This window comes from Lathyrus oleraceus, chromosome 5, assembly GCF_024323335.1.
Source record: "Lathyrus oleraceus cultivar Zhongwan6 chromosome 5, CAAS_Psat_ZW6_1.0, whole genome shotgun sequence".
NCBI lineage: Eukaryota > Viridiplantae > Streptophyta > Magnoliopsida > Fabales > Fabaceae > Lathyrus > Lathyrus oleraceus.
In genome coordinates this window covers 401,696,115-401,714,893 of record NC_066583.1, presented here as the reverse complement: position 1 = coordinate 401,714,893, position 18,779 = coordinate 401,696,115, and positions in this window count along the sequence as shown.

The following is an 18,779-nucleotide window of genomic DNA, read 5'->3' as shown; positions in this document are numbered from 1 at the left end:
ATGATATAATCAAAAAGTGCTTGGTGATCTCTCCCAAAATAAACCCAATGAAAAGGGGTAAAGAGGATGCCAAGGTATGATCCCAATGCTTATGCTTATGATGGAATTGCATGAGGGATCTTAGGGTCAAAATTGGGGTCTTACATCTGTGCGATTCAGTATTCATGAGCAGAGACACCACTGTGATCTTTGAGGGGGTTTGGAGCAGCTGCTCCACCATATTAAACTCACTCTTTTTGATCAACCGAAGTACCTCATCATCATCGTTAGCCTTCAAATTGCTGGATTCACCAGACTTACCCTTTGAAGCTCCAATTGGATCTACAACAGGCACTTCCACCTTCGTACCAATAACTGATTCTTCCTTATCCTTTGGGAACACCGACCCAAACACACGACCACTACGGGTCACCTTGGTAACATCAGCAATTCTCATTACAAAGCTAGTCGTAGGCAATGGGACCTCTTGACCACATTTTATCATTGTGGCATTATATTGATACGGCACAACTTTATCAGATGAATACGGGACGGGGCCCGCTAACCGTATAACCAACTGCGATAATGATCTATTGTTGACATTGTTACTGTTGTCGTACTGAATTACAAATCGCTTTGGTTGTTTGAAAATGGGCACTATGACATTCACATCGTCCTCTACATGACGGGTGTGAACAATTTGAATCATGCCTTCATCCATCAGTCGTTGGATGTTCCTTTTCACAGCTTCGCAACCCCTCGGGTTAATACTACAGATAACACAACCGTCATGGTCATGTTTATAATCACTTACCAAACGAATATCCTTATGCATCTGCACAAAGGATCTTCGGATAAAACTCATATCAAAAACCTTAAACTCTCCAAGACAACCATCCACCATATTTGCAGAAGAATTCCTCTGAGCGGGCAATGGATTTGCTTTCACATTCATTATGCAGTCCTCAAAGGACACCATTCCACTCTTCATCAGCTTTTGAACCTCATACTTGAGCGGATAACAATTCTCGATATCATGTCCGGGTGCTCCTTGATGAAAAGCACAACGGAGCTCAAGGTTATACCACCATGGAAGTGGTTCTGGAATTTGTGGCAGATTTCTTGGTTGAAGTAGGTTCTTGAGAACCAAAGACGGATACAATTCTGCATATGACCTATGAATTGGGTCAAAAGAGACCTTTTTCCTCTCGAAAATTTGTTGATGATGATTGTTGTTGGTATTGTTGTTGTTGTAGGCGTTTGCTCATTATTCCGGTTATTGTTGTTGACGTTTGGATTGTTGAACTGGTACTGATTGATTGTTGGAAAATAATGGAATGACTGAAGATACTTGATGACGGTGTTGACGGGATGGTTGATTCCTTCTGATCTGAGGCCTTCTCTGCCTCCCACTGCTTATTGCATTAGCTTCATTGTCATTTTTCTTCCCAAAATTGCTACCATATCTCTTACTTGACGATACTTCATCTTTCGACAAACGTCCTTCTCGGACTCCTTCATAAAGCCTTATCCCCATGTTTACAATTTCGGTAAAGTCATTGGGGGCACTAGAAATCATTCGTGCATAATAAAGTGAACTCATAGTTTTCAGAAAAATCTTTGTCATCTCTTTTTCCTCCAAGGCAGGAGCAATCTAGGAAGCCAATTCCTTCCATCTATGCACATACTCTTTAAATGTCTCCTTATCTCTCTAAGACATAGACCTCAGTTGGTCTCTAGCAGGTGCCATATCCATGTTGTACTTATACTGCTTGACAAAAGCCTCTCCCAAGTCATTGAAAGTGCGAATGCTTGCACTATCCAATCCCATATACCATCTGAGCGCAGCGCCAATCAGACTGTCTTGGAAGTAATGAATCAACAGTTGGTCATTGTCAGTCTGAGTAGAAATCTTGCGAGCATATATCATTAGATGACTGAGTGGACAAGTGTTCCCTTTGTACTTTTCAAAGTCAGGCACTTTGAACTTCACCGGGATCTTAACGTTGGGCACTAAACACAACTCAGCAGCACTCTTTCCAAACAAGTCCTTACCGCTTAGCGTCTTCAATTCCTTGCGCAGCTCAAGAAACTGATCCTTCATTTTATCCATTTTCTCGTAGACATCTGGACCCTCAAAAGACTCGGAGTGATAAATGATGTCCTCTACACGAGGTAAGGTGTGCACAACGGGAGGTGGAACAGACATGACCGGGCTAGATACCGGCATGGAAGCAAAAGCAGGCGCAAAGCCTTCAGACATAAAGTTGGGCGGCATTCCCCACGGGAATACGAAAGGCATAATGAGCGCGAAATGGGCGGTAGCAACAGGCATGGTAGAGGTAGCCACCTCTGAAATAACAGTCCTCTGAGGAGGAGTTGCAGGTGTTGGAGAAGGTTGACTCTGAGCAACAAGAACTGACTCCATCATGGCAGTCAGACAGATGATCTCGTCCTTCAACTCTCTGTTCTCTTGCTCAATATTCCATAATTCTGAGATGATTGGCGCGAGTATTGTACCGATGAGTCAGTTTCGCTGAAGCACAGAAGAAACACCAATGAGACATTTAGCGAAAGGGAAACCTGCTTATGCAAATGATGCATGAAATACAATGCTTGTTCATTTATTTTTATTTTCAAGGAACTTACTATATCATTTGCATATATATATATATATATATATATATATATATATATATATATATATATATATATATATATATATATATATATATATCAACAATTGCAATAATTTTATATGACCAAAAATCTATTTTTATTTATATAATTGGAAGGATTACACTGAGTAAAAATTTAGAAATCAAATGAAAAATATAAGAGAAAAGGAGACTATTCATCCTAAGGATCCCTAACAACAACGTCAGAAGATCAAGCTGAAGGCGAGTACTTCCTTCGAATGCGTCGGATCTCGCTCTCAAAAGAAGCCTTCATCTGAGTCTTCTCGAGGACAAACTGATCAATAATCTTCTTCCAAGCAACGGAAGGCTGAGGCATGCTAGAAGATGAAACCTCTGGCTCTCTCTATCTCTTTGTCACTCGGTCTTCAAGTAGCTCGATAAGTGCATCTTTGTCCTTAGACTCCAACTGCAACTCTTCATGCTTCTTGCTCAAAACGTAAAAACGCTCTTCCCACATATGCTTGTCTTGCTTCATCTTGGTGAGTGCGTCTTCCAACTCCTCTACATCTTGGTTAGGGAGAGTTAATGGCTCAAACACAACCATAGACATAGGTCTTTCACAAGGATAAGGCATATTCAACTCCAAAGCTCTCTTCTTCACCCAAAGAGTATAGGCTTCCAAAGCTACACAATTGCACAGACCAAGCTCGGATCTTCCTTTCTTATGCATATTATGCCAAGCATGCACTATCTTCTGCTTCAAATGTTGGGGATCTATACCCTCTTGATAGAAAAGACCTTCTAACAAAGTGTTATTAGGTTTGTCTCTCAAGGGGAACCCAAGTTGACGACGAGCCAAAGCAGGGTTGTAGTTAATTCCTCCTTGTGTACCAATGAGAGGCACATTAGAGAATTCACCACAACTATCAATAATCTCCAAACTTCTCAAAGATGGATCATACCAAACTATATCATCATTAGTGAGAGACATAAGTCTCTGAGACCACCGTATACATTGTTTGTTCTCCATAAAAGCAGGTGTCTGAGTCAAGTGCGAAATAAACCACTTGTACAAAAGAGGAATACAAGAGACAATAGTTCCACCACGCTTAGAATTCCTTAGATGCAAAGAGAAGTACATATCACCCAACAAAGTAGGCACAGGATTCCCAATCAAGAAAAGTCTAATGGTGTTAACATCAATAAAACTGTCAATGTTAGGGAACAAAGCTAATCCATAGATGAGCAACACAAAGATATCTTCAAAAGCATCCACACTACCGGCTTGAGCAAAGGCAGTAGCTTCCTTGATGAGGAAATCGGATGGCAACCCAAATAATCATCCTTTCTTCACCCAATGAGCCTCTATCTCAGACTTCTTCAAGTGAAGAGCTTCAGCAATAAGATGAGATCTAGGAATCTCTTCCAATCCACTAAAGGGAACCTTGCTAAAAACAAGTATTCCCAAGATATGGGCATACTCCTCCAACGTACGCACAAGCTGATAATCAAGAAAACTGAAGCAACGGTAGAGAGGGTCATAGAACTGCACCAACACACTCAAGAGTCCTTCAACTACATCAGCAGAGAAGATAAATAGAAGCTTCCCATGACATTGTTTGAAGTCCAAGGGATCTAATACAAAACATGCTAGCTTCCTTAACTCTTTCAAGTCGGGACATCTGAAACTGTACTTCTTAGTGTTCCTTCGTCCACAATCCATGGTCTGAAAATATTTGCACATAATACCCCAGTTCCTTGAAATTTTTGTGTGATGAATGTTATGATGCGCATGAATGCATGAATGCAACAATCACAAATAAGGGATCACACACAAGGCAAACAAATAAAGTTCAAGGGATGAATCAAGTCATTGTTAAGATCAATCATCCATTTTGGTGGATTATGGTTTTCACCTTATCAACACCCAAGTTCCATTGATATTGACAAGACTTTATTAGATCAACCAAGAATCAAGGGTTTATTGTGAGTCACGAGCATGGAGTCTGGGTAAGAACCATCCCAAAGGAGTTAACTAAGGATAAAAACCTGTAGATCATGTTCTAAAAATTTCCCAGAGTCTTAATTCCATTGATCAAATATTATAGGTTAAGATGACTGACTCATCGATCCATAATATTCTCAAGAGAAACTTGTCTGAGTGTAGCATCGCGTAACAACTGTTATCAAGTCTACACTTGAACAGTCTCCGCCCTACGTCCTAAATAGGCCAAGAGGGGGTAAATGTTCTACAGTCCTCAGCTTCTCGTACCCATATTAGAGATAGTAATGCCTAACCACAAATACTTGTGTGACATTTTCAAATCTAAATGAGTCTCCACTTAGTAGATGGATCTCAAGCCAACTTGTTAAGGACTACTCCACACAAGTCTAACATGACTATACGATCCTCCTATCTTAATTGCACTCAAGTTCGGGTTAGAACTTATCTCACCACTCAGAGATCACCAAGCACAACAAGCAAATTATATCACACATACATAAATACAAACATCACATATATACAATTATATACACACACAAAAGTAGGCTAAACCCACTGGAGACTACTCCCCAGCAGAGTCGCCACTTAATTTCTGTAGCGGTAAATTCATGATCATCAAGCTATGGATAAGTTAGACATCAATAAAACCAGACTCGCCATCGTGTTTTTATTGTTTCAAAGGGAAAATGGAAAAGTACGAACAAAACCCAAAAGTAAGAAGTTTTCAAATCAAAACTAATAAAATGCCAGAGATTACAGGTAAGGGGGTTGGTTACACAGAGGGAAGGTGTTAGCACCCAAAGTGTCCTAGGTACTCCTAGGGAGCCCTTTTTTGTGTGCATATGTATTTTGTACAAAATGATGTTTACAAACAAATAGAATGGGGGGATGAGAAAAGAATTCATTAATTATATTTTTGTGTTTGACAAGACCTTCGGACTTGTGCCTACGTACCAACATAAAAATGAGGGATCAAAACCTCGTAGTTTGTGATACAAATTTCAAAGTGGATGCATTGCTTTTAACAAAATTTAAGTTTGAAAGGCACAAAGGGCTAAAATGGTTTGAATGAGTTAGTTCTTTTTTTTGGCTTTTGAAAGTTTAAGTCAAGTATAATTAAGTCTTTTTACAAGTTTGATTAAGAAAAGAAGTTTGAAAATGCAATGGCATAAGGCCAAAGTTTCTAGTTTGCAAAGTGGTCAAAGTTTATAAAATGACAAGTTCAAACAAAGAAGTTTTTTGAAAGGAGGAAGAGATTTTGAAATTAAAGAAATGGGGAGGAGATGAAGAGACTAATCCTATGCACAAAATTAAAAGTTAAGAGTTGAAAAGATCTGACCGATGGGTAGCAATCTAACAAGCAAGAATGCCATATAGAAACCCCAAATTCCTTTGGATATTAGAATCAAGAAACAAACAATACGTACAATATATCAATCTTGAAGAGCAAGGCATCAAATAAAGATAGCCACATCCATGCTTTAGCCATTCCATTATCTTCTTCAAAATTAGCCCATGTAGCAGATGAATTCCACAAGTCACAGGTTCAAAATAACAGCTTCACAATGATCATGTTGCAGATGAACTCAAAGGGATCTTGAATGATGTATCAGATGAAGTTTCAAATTGCAATCACTTGGTTTCATAAAAGTTGGTATTGGCTAAGTCCTTTAGCATAGGAATGTTACCTAAGTTCTAAGTCCATTTGTCCAAGATCAAGCCAACAGTCCACACAAATTTTTTTTAGGACTTTTGTTGTTATTATGTACATTAATGGTCAAAGACCATACAAACAAACAAAATATACATAAAATGGAATATATCACACAATATGTTCCAAGTGGACAAAGTGAAAATTGCATTAGCATAAACAATTAGAATGGTATGAATAATGGCAAATGAATATAGACTAAACCTTAATGACATTAAAGTAAATGGCTTAAAATTAAAAGTTAGTTGTTAATGAGTTAGAAGTTAGTATTGTTTTGGTTTTGCTTTTTATCTCTTAGTCATTCTTTGGAGAACACTCAACCCACTTATCACAAGCATGGATCCTTGAACCAAGACATCTTCCAAAGGAAGGAAAAAAGGCCAAGTTTCCACATAATACCAAGAAAGAGGGGAGACTTACAATCTCACTAACTAGAATGCTATGCCTTTTGTGTCACAAATTTAGCGATATGTTAAGCAATCGTAATTGGACTTATATAGAAGTCACAACTATTTGAGGCCGGACAATAGAATTTTGGTGTTAATGCATGTTAGAGACATAGTATAATGGACAATGCTCATGAAACATACCACACACAAAAAGAATATGCAAAAGAGATGGCATAATCTCATCCATACTTATGTTGATTTTTCAATTAACTAGCCTTAGGACTTTGAGATATCATAGGCCAAATGAGATGAATGCATAAAGAATGGGAATGAGATGAAGAGGGAGGGGGATGGATCAAAACTCAAATTGGCCAAAGGAGGACTTTTACCAAATTAATATCATCCATTCATTTTGGAAGATAGAATGTACATTCCATCAATCCCCTATATCTAATGATATTAACTTGACAAAGTCAAATCAACCTTGACCAAGGCCCAACAACAAGAGTCAAACTCAACCAAGTCATCACAATTGGTCAACACAATTAATTGACATTTATTCAAATTAAAAATATTAAAATAATACATTTAAATTAAATATGGTTTGTCAGATTCCTAAAGCCTCATCAAAATACCAAAGAAATGCCCATGAGATTTATCATAGGTCACACAAGGTCAAAGAACCTTGGAGAAAAAATTTCAGAATTTTTAAAGACTTAAAAGTATTTTTAAACAATTACAATAAATCATAAAAACATAAAAAATCATGAAAAATATTAATAATGATCCAAAAAATAATTTTAATTCAAAATATGTAAGAGGAAATTATTTGAATTTTTTTTGTGAAACTCTCATATTTTTTGGATCAATATTAAAATTAATATGAATTAATGAAAATAAACTAATTAAAATGAAAATCATAAAATGGCAAAAAACGTGGACCACTTGATCTGCCTCATTAATTGTGGTGTTAGTGTAATGGGAAATTCATGATCATCAAGCTATTGATAAGCTAGAGATCAATTAACAAGAGTCTCCACCACACTTTTATTGTTTCCAGGGGGAAAAGGAAAATGTATGAACAAAACCCAATTAGTAAGAAGTTTTCAAATAAAAACTAATAAAAGTCAGAGATCACAGGTAAGGGGGTTGGTTACACAGAGGGAAGGTGTTAGCACCCAAAGTGTCCTAGGTACTCCGAGGGAGCCCTTTTTGTGTGCATATGTACTTGGTATAAAGTGATGTTTTCAAACAAATAGAATGGGGGGATGAGAAAAGAATCCATTAATTATATTTTTGTGTTTGACAAGACCTTCGGTCTCGTGCCTACGTACCAACATAAAAATGAGGGATCAAAACCTCGTAGTTCGTGCTATAAATTTCAAAATGAGTGTGTTGGTTTTAACAAAATTTAAGTTTGAAAGGCACAAAAGCCTGAAAATGAATTGAATGAGTTAGTTCTTTTTGGCTTTTTGAAAGTTTAAGTCAAGTATAGTTAAATTTATTTACAATTTTGATTTAAGAAAATAAGTTTGAAAATGCAATGGCATAAGGCCAAAGTTTCTATCTTTTTAAAAGTGGTCAAAGTTTAGAACAAAAATAGTTCACACAAAGAAGATTTTGAAAATGGAGGAAGAGATTTTGAAATTAAAGAAATGGGGAGAAGATGAAGAGACTATCCTATGCACAAAAATTAAAAGTTTAGAGTTGAAAAGATCTGACCAAATGGGTAGCAATCCAATATACAAGTATGTCAATAGAAACCCAGAATTCCCTTGGACTTTTTAGAATCAAACAACACACAAATGCACAACTATCTTCTCTTGAAGAGCAAGGCATCAAATAAAGATGGCCTCATCCAAGCTTATCCACTTCATGATCTTCTCCAAAATGGCCCATGCAACAGATGAATTCCACAAGTCATAGGTTTAAAATAACAGCTTAACAATGATCAATGTTGCAGATGAATCTAGAGAGGTCTTCAAAGATGTATCTGATGAATTTCAAATTACAAGCACTTGATTCTTCAACAAGTTAGCATTGGCCAAGTCCATTAGCAACAGTCCACTGGTCAAACCAACAGTCAACTCAAATTTTTTTTTAGGGTTTTTGTTATTTATTATGTACATTAATGGTCAAAGACCAAAACAAACAAGCAAAGTATACACAAATAAAACAATATCACACAATATGGTCCAAATGGACAAAGTGAAAATTACATAAACAATTAGAATGATATGTATAATGGCAAATGATAATAGAGTGTTAAAAGTAAATTGCATTAAAGTAAAGGCTTGAAATTAAAAGTTAATAGTTAGTAAGTTAGAAGTTAGTTTTGTTTTGCTTTTGATTTCAAGACATTCTTTGGAGAACACTCAACCCACTTGCCACAAGCATGGATCCTTGAACCAAAACATCTTCCAAAGGAAGGAAAGAAGGTCAAGTTTCCACACAATACCATGGAAGAGGGGACACTTACAATCTCACTAACTAGAATGTTTATGCCTTTTGTGTCACAAATTTAGCGCTATGTTAAGCAATCGTAATTTGACTTATGTAGAAGTCACAAGTATTTGAGGCCGGGAAATAGACTTTTGGTGTTAATGCATGTTGGAGACATAGTATAATGAACTATGCTCATGAAACATACCACACACAAAAAATATGAAAAAGGTGTGGGTTAATCTCATCCATACTCATGTTAATCTTTCAATCAACTAGCATTAGGACTTTGAGATGTCATTGACCAAATGAAAATGAATGGATGAAGAAGGGAAATTAGATGAAGAGGGAACGGGATAAATGATATCACAAATTGGTCAAAGGAGGACTTTTATTAAATTAATATCATTCATTCATTTTGGGAGATGGAATGTACGTTCCATCAATCCCCTAAATCCAATGATATTAACTTGACAAAGTCAAATCAACCTTGACCAAGGTCCAACAACAAACAAGCAAATTCAAATAAGTCAATACAAATGGTCAACAAAATTTAAATGGCATTTATTCAATTAAAAATAATAAAATAGTGCATTAAATTCAAATATTTTTTGTCCAATTCCTAAAATCTCATCAAAACACCAAAGAAATGGCCATGAGATTTATCATAAGTCAAACAAGGTCAAAGGACCTTGGAGAAAATATTTCATAATTTTTGGACATTTAAAAATATTTTTAAACATTTAAAAACAAATGCAAAACATAACTAATTCATGAAAAACATTAATAATGATCCAAAAAATCATTTTAATTCAGAATATGGATGAGAAAAATATTTGAAATTTTTTGGTGAAAGTCCCATATTTTTTGGATCAATATTGACTTTAATATGAATTATTGAAGAAAATGCAATTAAAACAAAAATTAGAAAATTCAAAAATACGCGGACCATCAGATCTCCCTCATTAATTGAGGTGGCAGATTTGATGATCCAAAACGCGCGTTTCACAAGTTCCTTAGTCAACCACGTGGCACAGATGGTAATTAAAACAAACGCTCAAGATTAGAATGTGAGAGGAGGATCCTATGGTTCAGATGCAAGACACATCATCGCCGGAGCCAGAGCTCCGGTCATCTTCCCCGGTGAGCTTCACCTGACTGGTCAAGATGAACCATCACCAAAATAAAAAACAGGGACATGATCTTGAAGAAAAAATGACACTGAGCTCGAATTTGACCTCCATTCATTCCAATTCCAAATATATTGAGAGATATGTGGAATTGAAAATTGAGGTACATGATTTGAGTTGCTTCGATTTGACCTCAAAGCAACTCAATCTTCTTGCCTACATTGGTAGGACTTCAAACAACTCAAGAATCAATGGAATTGAGCAAGAATCTAAGAGAATTGAAGAGTTTAAAATTTCTGCAAATTTCCTTCAATGGAGGTCTGAACACGATGGATCTTGCTCTGGCTTGTGCTTGAACTCACTTCAATTGCTTGCAAGAAGAGAATGAAAAGGTTTAGAAGCAATGGACTCCTGGAGAATTGAATTCCAAAGCAGTGGAGATTCAAGCTCAAATTCAAATGAATTTATCAGGTTTATCCTATGAGAGTGAAGGGTTTTCAATGGGGATTCAAAGTTGGCGCAATGGTGTCCTTAATTTTGAGCATAATGGCTTCTATTTATAGCCAAATCATGTGATATTTGCACACTCTCTTCCACTTTCCAAAATTGGCAAATGATGATGCAAAGCTGCATGTGTACGCATAGGCCCATGAAATGATAGTTGAAGGTCCAAAATGAATGATCAGATGTGTTGAAGTTAGCTTAGATTGCAAGGCACACGTGCATTGTTGCTTAAAGTTGGATACATGCCAAATGATATCAGCCTTTATAAGCCATGTGCATCCTATGCATTTCTCATCCAAAATGAATGAATTTGGCTCTTTGGAAAGGTGAGATCAAGAGGAACAAGTTTGATGTTGAACACTTTTTCATTTGGATCTTGGAACTTGGAGAAATTTGAAGTGGAAGTTTGGAAAAATTTGACATATAAAAATTTTTCTAAGTGTCAAGCCATATGTCTCAATATTCCACCTTGCTTAACTTTTTATGGGAGCTTCAAATGAGAATCTTGTCTTCATCAAAGTTGTATACCTCTCAAAGACACCTTAAAAATGGTCACCAATTTCATATCATTTGGATTAGAAATGATAGAGTTATTCATTTTTGAAGTTTGGAAAAATCACTTGATCAATGGTATAGGTCAAAAGTGACCAATAATGTAGCTTCATATCACATGCTCAAAAAAGTTGAATTATCTCCCACTCCAAGCATCAAAGTTTAAGAAGACACATTAAATTTGATTGTGAAACTTGTAAATCTTTCATCTCATAAAAATTGAGCAAGTTATGGCCTTGGGATGTTGACTTTCAAATTAGGGTTTAGACAAACTGACCTATAATATTTCAACATAGAAAATTAATTTCCAATCAAAATTAGCTCTAGGTCTCAAAATTAAAGTTGTTTGGAATGTCATTTAGAGTAAGTTTTCTCTTGGAATTATTTTCATATGGTGAAAATTGTAGGAGATAGGGTCTAGGGAGACCCAATTTTGATTAGATGAATTCATCTGGCCAACCACCATCAACCAACTTGCTAACCTTCAGTTCTCTTGACTTTCTTGGCTCATGGTAGATCATATATGAATAAGATTATGAAATTTGAAGTTTCCCTTGAGAAATTTGATCAATTGGTGAGATAGCTTGTTGGAGAAGTTACTCAAGATACCCAGTCAAACTAGGGTTTCCAAGGCAAATCACCCTCAAACTCTTGAAGTAAACTTGATCAATATAACATGTAGAGTTCATTGGTACTCATATATGATGTTCATAAACATTATTGAATCAATTCTTGGTTGTACACTTTGTTCATGAGGGTCTTAAACCCTAAATGTGATCTTAATGAATCAATGAGATCATGCCCTTCCTACAAAAGAGTTAGGCAAATACAAAGACATATTTTTGGTATTTTGTTTAGTGAAATGATAAAATACAAGTATGATATAATCACAAAGTGCTTGGTGATCTCTCCCAAAATAAACCCAATGAAAAGGGGTAAGGAGGATGCCAAGGTATGATCCCAATGCTAATGCTTATGATGAAATTGCATGAGGGATCTTAGGGTCAAAATTGGGGTCTTACAGTTGCCTCTATTTAAGGACATTCTAACTGAGGAGGTGAAGGTTAAAATCTTCATGTCGACTCAATATAATGGGATTAAATAACAACATATAGAAACATATTTTGGTCCCTAAGAGACCTCATGATGCATATGATATGAATGCAGAGTCTAACTCTTTGTGGGGAAATATTGCCACAAAGGAAAAGAAATCAGAGAGACAGAAAGTCCGCAGGAGTATAATGCATTCCATAAAGAAAACGCACTGGGGAGATAGAGACTTTGGGGATAAAAAGGAGTTATGCAAAGGCCAGACTACGACTTAAAACTACCGGGGGACTCGAGGAAATCCATATAACAATGGAAAGACTAAGTCGGGGGGAACAAACATCTGCAGGATATACGAATAAGTTAGGATAAAACTGAAATACTTGACTCATACAGGGGAACAACGATTTCACTAAGGAAATGCGCAATCAACTAAACTAGGGAGAAAATAAAATTCCCACACAAGAGGAGTAGAAATCTATTATCTACTACCTGTTACCGGGTAAGGAGATAATAATAAAAAATCTGACAGAGAGAACATTTGTCATCGGTTAAGATGAACATATCAAGGATGACTCGCTGAGGAAAATCAGGGGAGAATATTCATTACCGGTTACTGGGTAAGAATAACCTTGCTGGGAAACTGCAGAAAATAGGATTTACAACTACTAGTTACTGGGTAGAAAACCAAAGGGTGAGAGTATCCGTCATCGGTTAGGATGAACATATCAAGGATAAACTCGACAGGGAAGAAAATCCGTCACCGGTTAAGATGAACATATCAAGGATAGACTTTCCTGGGGATGTTAAGGAGGATACCCGTCATGGGTTAGGATGAACATATCAAGGATATACCAACTTAACAAAAAGGGAGGAATTACATCTATCAAAAATTGGATAGAAAACCATCGAAGAGAAAATCCGTCACCGGTTAGGATGAACATATCAAGGATTAACTCTGCGAGGGGACAAAGTAGGATTAACTCTGCGATGAACATATCAAGGATTAACTACCGGTTACTGGGTAGAAGACCGATCAAAGAGAAAATCCGTCACCGGTTAAAATGAACATATCAAGGATAGACTCTGAAAAGGGGAGTAAAAATAGGGATTACATCTATCAATTACTGGATAGAATACCAAAGGAGAGAAAATATGTCACTGATTAAAGTGAACATATCAAGGATATACTCCTGCGGGGAATAGATCCACTAGGGATGCTGTTGAGGAGAAAAAGGGTACTTTTGCCGGGTATTGGGCAAGAAGTAACACACTATAAAACTAAGAAGAATATTACCAGTTACTGGGTAATAGACTCTTAAGGGACCAAAATATCTATCTACGTAAGAGCTAGAAAGAAAATGGTCAATCAAGACTCAACCCAATGAGGACATAACTCAAGGGGAGAAATTCCATCCAGAAAATTTACTGGAGAGGAAACTGAAGTAACAATCATTCACGAGGAAATAAACTCAGTGGGGAAACGGAGAAAGGTTAAAGTCTTTCTGCTTAAGGGGCTGACACTCTACGATTGAAAGAGGACATACACTAGATTTGGTATGGGGATAAAGTACCGCCATAACAGAGAATGAGAATCTAAATCAAATATGAAGATGCAGGATATGCAAATTATGAATTCATATGAATGTATATGTATATGTATATATGATGATTATGCTGACGAAATGATCCCAAAGGATACATAGATGTCGCGAAGAAATTGAACCACCGGTACAATCCCTAGTCAATCCACAAAATATGGAGACAACTGCTGGAGAACAGAGAGATCAACATCCCAAGGGCTCAACCCTAACTGAGGATGGAGGAGATCTGATGCGGACGGAATATCCAATCTGTGGGAATTTTAAGTCAACACCATAAAAATGGGAGATAACTCTGCTAAGGAAACAACAAAGCTGCTCAGGAACCAGGAGTAAACTCAAACTGAAGAGTAAAAATCAATGGCAATCGGTGGGGACACCACAACGATCTACTGGGGAAGATCAAACATCTCTGATGACGATCCACCTGCTGAGGAAAAACGAACTCCGATAGGCAGGCCGAAACTCTGATGAGGGCAAGGACACGCCACAGGGTATCTGAGTCAACCAACTCAGCTGGGGATAAAGAAATAAGCTCTATCGGGGATCAAACACTTCACAGAGGAACTGAATCAACCCAAAAGTCTAAGGATACTCGAAGAGTTAACTACTTGGGGAACCTCTGATGCTTCACACTTAAGGACTTGCTTTTTACTAAAATGTTGTTGATATTCTTTTTACTTGCTTAAAAAAAAGTTCTTGCTTTTATTTTTTTAAAGAAAACTTGATTTTAATTTCAAAATGATCATAATAAAATTTAAAACTATTGGCTGAAGTAAATAAGAGTAGAAAAATTGGATAAAAGCTCAACTTTATTTAATAGAATGGTAGTCTGGAAATGACAAAACTCCACAGACTTTACAATGTTTGAAAATGGTAATTTACATTGAAAAGGGTTACATTAAATACAAATGATCCTTAATCCTTCTACCAGCTCTTGATATCCATTGTGCTTTTGACCGCTGCTGGAGATGAACTGATGTCAACCCTTGGGCTCAAACAAGTCTTCAACACCATGAAGATTAGCATAATGTAGTTACTTGCCATAATCCCTAATTTTTGCATAAGTTTCCCCAAGGTGGGGTACTTAACTTATCGAGAAATTATTTCTGATTTATGTCTCTAAGTTTTGCCTGGATCGCCCTTTCGGGTTTTCAATCCACCGAGACGCTCATTTTTTCCTAAGCCGCCCTTTCGGGTTTTCAACTTAGCGAGTTGTTCTTTTCTTTTTTAGGCAAAGTATTTCTTGACTGCGTCTGCATTCATAGGACGAGTGAACTCTTCACTATCCATAGTCGTAAGAATCAATGCGCAGCCTGAAAAGGCTCTCTTAACAACACATGAGCCTTCATAATTGGGAGTCCATTTTCCTCTGGAATCTGGTTTGAATGATAAAATCTTCTTGAGCACAAGGTCACCTTCTCTGAACAGTCGAGGTTTGACCTTCTTATCAAAAGCTTTCTTCATTCTCTACTGATATAACTGACCATGACACATGGCAGTTAATCTCTTCTCTTCTATCAAATTTAACTGATCAAACCTGGTCTGACACCATTCAACTTCAATCAACTTGGCTTCCATGAGCACACGCAATAGCGGAATCTCAACCTCTACGGATAGCACTGCTTTCATACCATACACAAGAGAGAAAGGGGATGTCCCTGTTGAAGTGTGAACGGATGTACGATACCCATGCAAAGCAAATGGGAGCATCTCATGCCAATCCTTATATGTGACAACCATCTTCTGGATAATCTTCTTAATGTTCTTATTTGCAGCTTCAACAACCCCATTCATCTTAGGTATGTAGGGAGAAGAATTATCATGTTCAATTTTGAAGTCTCTGTAAAGAGATTTCACCATATTGTTATTCAAGTTCGATCCATTATCAGTAATGATCTTACTAGGCACACCATAACGGCATATAATCTGATTCTTGATAAACCTTACAACAACTTGCTTGGTCACATTTGCATACGATGTCGCTTCAACCCATTTTGTGAAGTAGTCAATTGCCACCAAAATGAAATGATGTCCATTCGAAGCTTTGGGCTCAATCATCCCAATCATATCAATTCCCCACATGGATAAGGGCCATGGGGAAGAGATAACATTCAATAGTGTCGGAGGAACATGAATCTTATCAGCATAAATTTGACACCTATGGCATTTCTTCACAAATTCGCAACAGTCAGATTCCATTGTCAGCCAATAGTAACCTGCTCACAACATCTTCTTCGCCATTGCATGTCCATTGAAATGAGCACCAAAGGAACCTTCATGCACTTCGGTCATCAACAAGTCTACTTCGTGTCTATCCACGCATCTGAGAAAAACCATGTCGAAGTTTCTCTTTTATAGTATATCACCATTCAAGTAGAAATTGTTGGCTAATCTTCTTAAAGTTTTCTTATGTTTCAAAGATGCCCGAGGCGGGTAAATCTGACTTTGGAGGAAACTCTTGATGTCGTAATACCACGGCTTCTCGTCTTCGATCTCTCCAACAACAAACACATGAGCTGGCCTATCAAGATGCATCACAGATAAATTAGGAACTTCATCCAATACTTCACTGCAATCATTGATGCCAACGTTGCAAGAGCATCTGCCATCCGATTCTCATCTCGAGGAATATGATGAAACTCAACCTTTGTAAAGAAAGTTGAAATCCTCCTCGCATAATCTCTATATGGTATTAAACCGGGTTGATTTGTCTCCCATTCTCCTTTGATCTGATTCACAACCAAAGCCGAATCACCAAAGACATCCAAATACTTGATTCTATGATTCATGGCCTCTTCAAGCCCCATAATGCAAGCTTCATATTCTGCCATGTTGTTTGTATATTTGAAAGTCAATCTAGCTGTAAATGGTGGATGTGTTCCTTGAGGAGTAATAATCATTTTCCCAATGTCATTTCCATATTGATTAACAGCTCCATCAAATACCATGCCCCAACGGGAACAAGGTTTTGGACCTTCTTCAAGCAATGGTTCATCACAATCTTTCATTTTCAAGTACAAATCTCTTCATCAGGAAAATCATACTGCACTGACTGGTAATCTTCAATTCGTTGGTGAGCCAAATGGTCAGCCAAGATACTACCTTTGATCGCTTTCTGAGATCGGTATTCGATATCATACTCTGATAACAACATCTGCCAACGGGCAATTCTCCCAGTTAAAGCAGGCTTCTCAAACATATACTTGATTGGATCCATTTTGGATATCAACCAAAGGGTATGATTTTACATATACTGACGCAGACGCTTAGCAGCCCAAGCCAATGCGTAATAAGTCTTCTTAAGCATAGAATACCGAGTCTCACAGTCGGTGAATTTCTTACTGAGGTAGTAAATTGCAAATTCTTTCTTTCCAGTCTCATCTTACTGACCAAGAACACAAACCATACTATCTTCTAGCACAGTCATATACATGATCAACGGTCTTTCTTCAACACGCGAAGACAAAATCAGAGGCTCAAGCAAATATTCTTTGATACTATCAAATGCTTTCTGGAAGTCTTTGGTCCAATCACAAGACTGATCTTTCCGAAGAAGCTTGAATATAGGCATACATGTGGCAGTCATGTGGGAAATGAATATGGAAATGTAATTCAAGCGGCCAAGAAAACCTCTGACTTACTTCTCAGTTTTGGGCGCAGGCATCTCTTGTATTGCTTTGACCTGGGTAGGATCAACTTCAATACCCTTCTTGCTGACAATAAAGCCCAACAACTTACTAGAACGGACACCAAAAGTACACTTATTGGGATTTAAGCGGAGTTTATACTTCCTCAAACGCTGGAATAACTTCAACAAATGCTTAACATGTTTCTCTTTATCAATTGATTTAGCAATCATGTCATCGACATAAACTTCAATCTCTTTGTGTATCATATCATGAAAAAGAGTAGTCATTGCTCTCTGGTAAGTCGCACCAGCATTCTTTCGACCGAAAGGAATCACTCTATAGCAGAATGTGGTCTTTTCCATATCCTCGGGTGCCATTTTGATCTAATTATATCCGGAAAATCCATCCATAAACGAAAAGACTTTGAATTTAGTAGTATTGTCTACCAACATATCAATGTGTGGCAGAGGGAAATCATCTTTCGGACTGGGTTTATTCAAATCTCTATAATCAACACACATGCAGACTTTTCCATCTTTCTTCGCCACAGGCACAATATTGGCCCCCCATTATGGATTCTCAGCAGTAACAAGGAAACCGCATCAATTTGCTTCTGAACTTCCTCTTTCATCTTCACAACCATATCAGGATGCGTTCTTCTCAACTTCTGCTTGACTGGCAGACATTCTAGCTTCAACGGTAATCTATGCTCCACAATCTCAGCATCCAACCCAGGCATGTCTTGATAGGACCAAGCAAACATATCTGAATACTCTCGAAGAAGATCAATCAACCCCTTCTTAGCATCTGGACACAATCGAGACCCAATTTTGACTTCCTTCACATCTTCTTCAGAACCCAAGTTGACTAGCTCAATCTGCTCTTCAAATGGCTGAATAATCTTCTCATCTTGCTCAAGAAGACGAGACAATTCCTCACTCACTTCTACATCACTTTCCTCATCAGCTTCAAACACAGGAAACTCAAAATTTGGAGAAGGAGAAGGATCATTGTATTCAATGGGGTTCGGAACCAACTTGCATAATGATTTGATATTTTGATTTTAGAGAAGTGAATTTGTGACCAAATATTATGCAGATGGACAATTATATTATTTATATATGTTTTTTGTGATTACCATTTTCAAA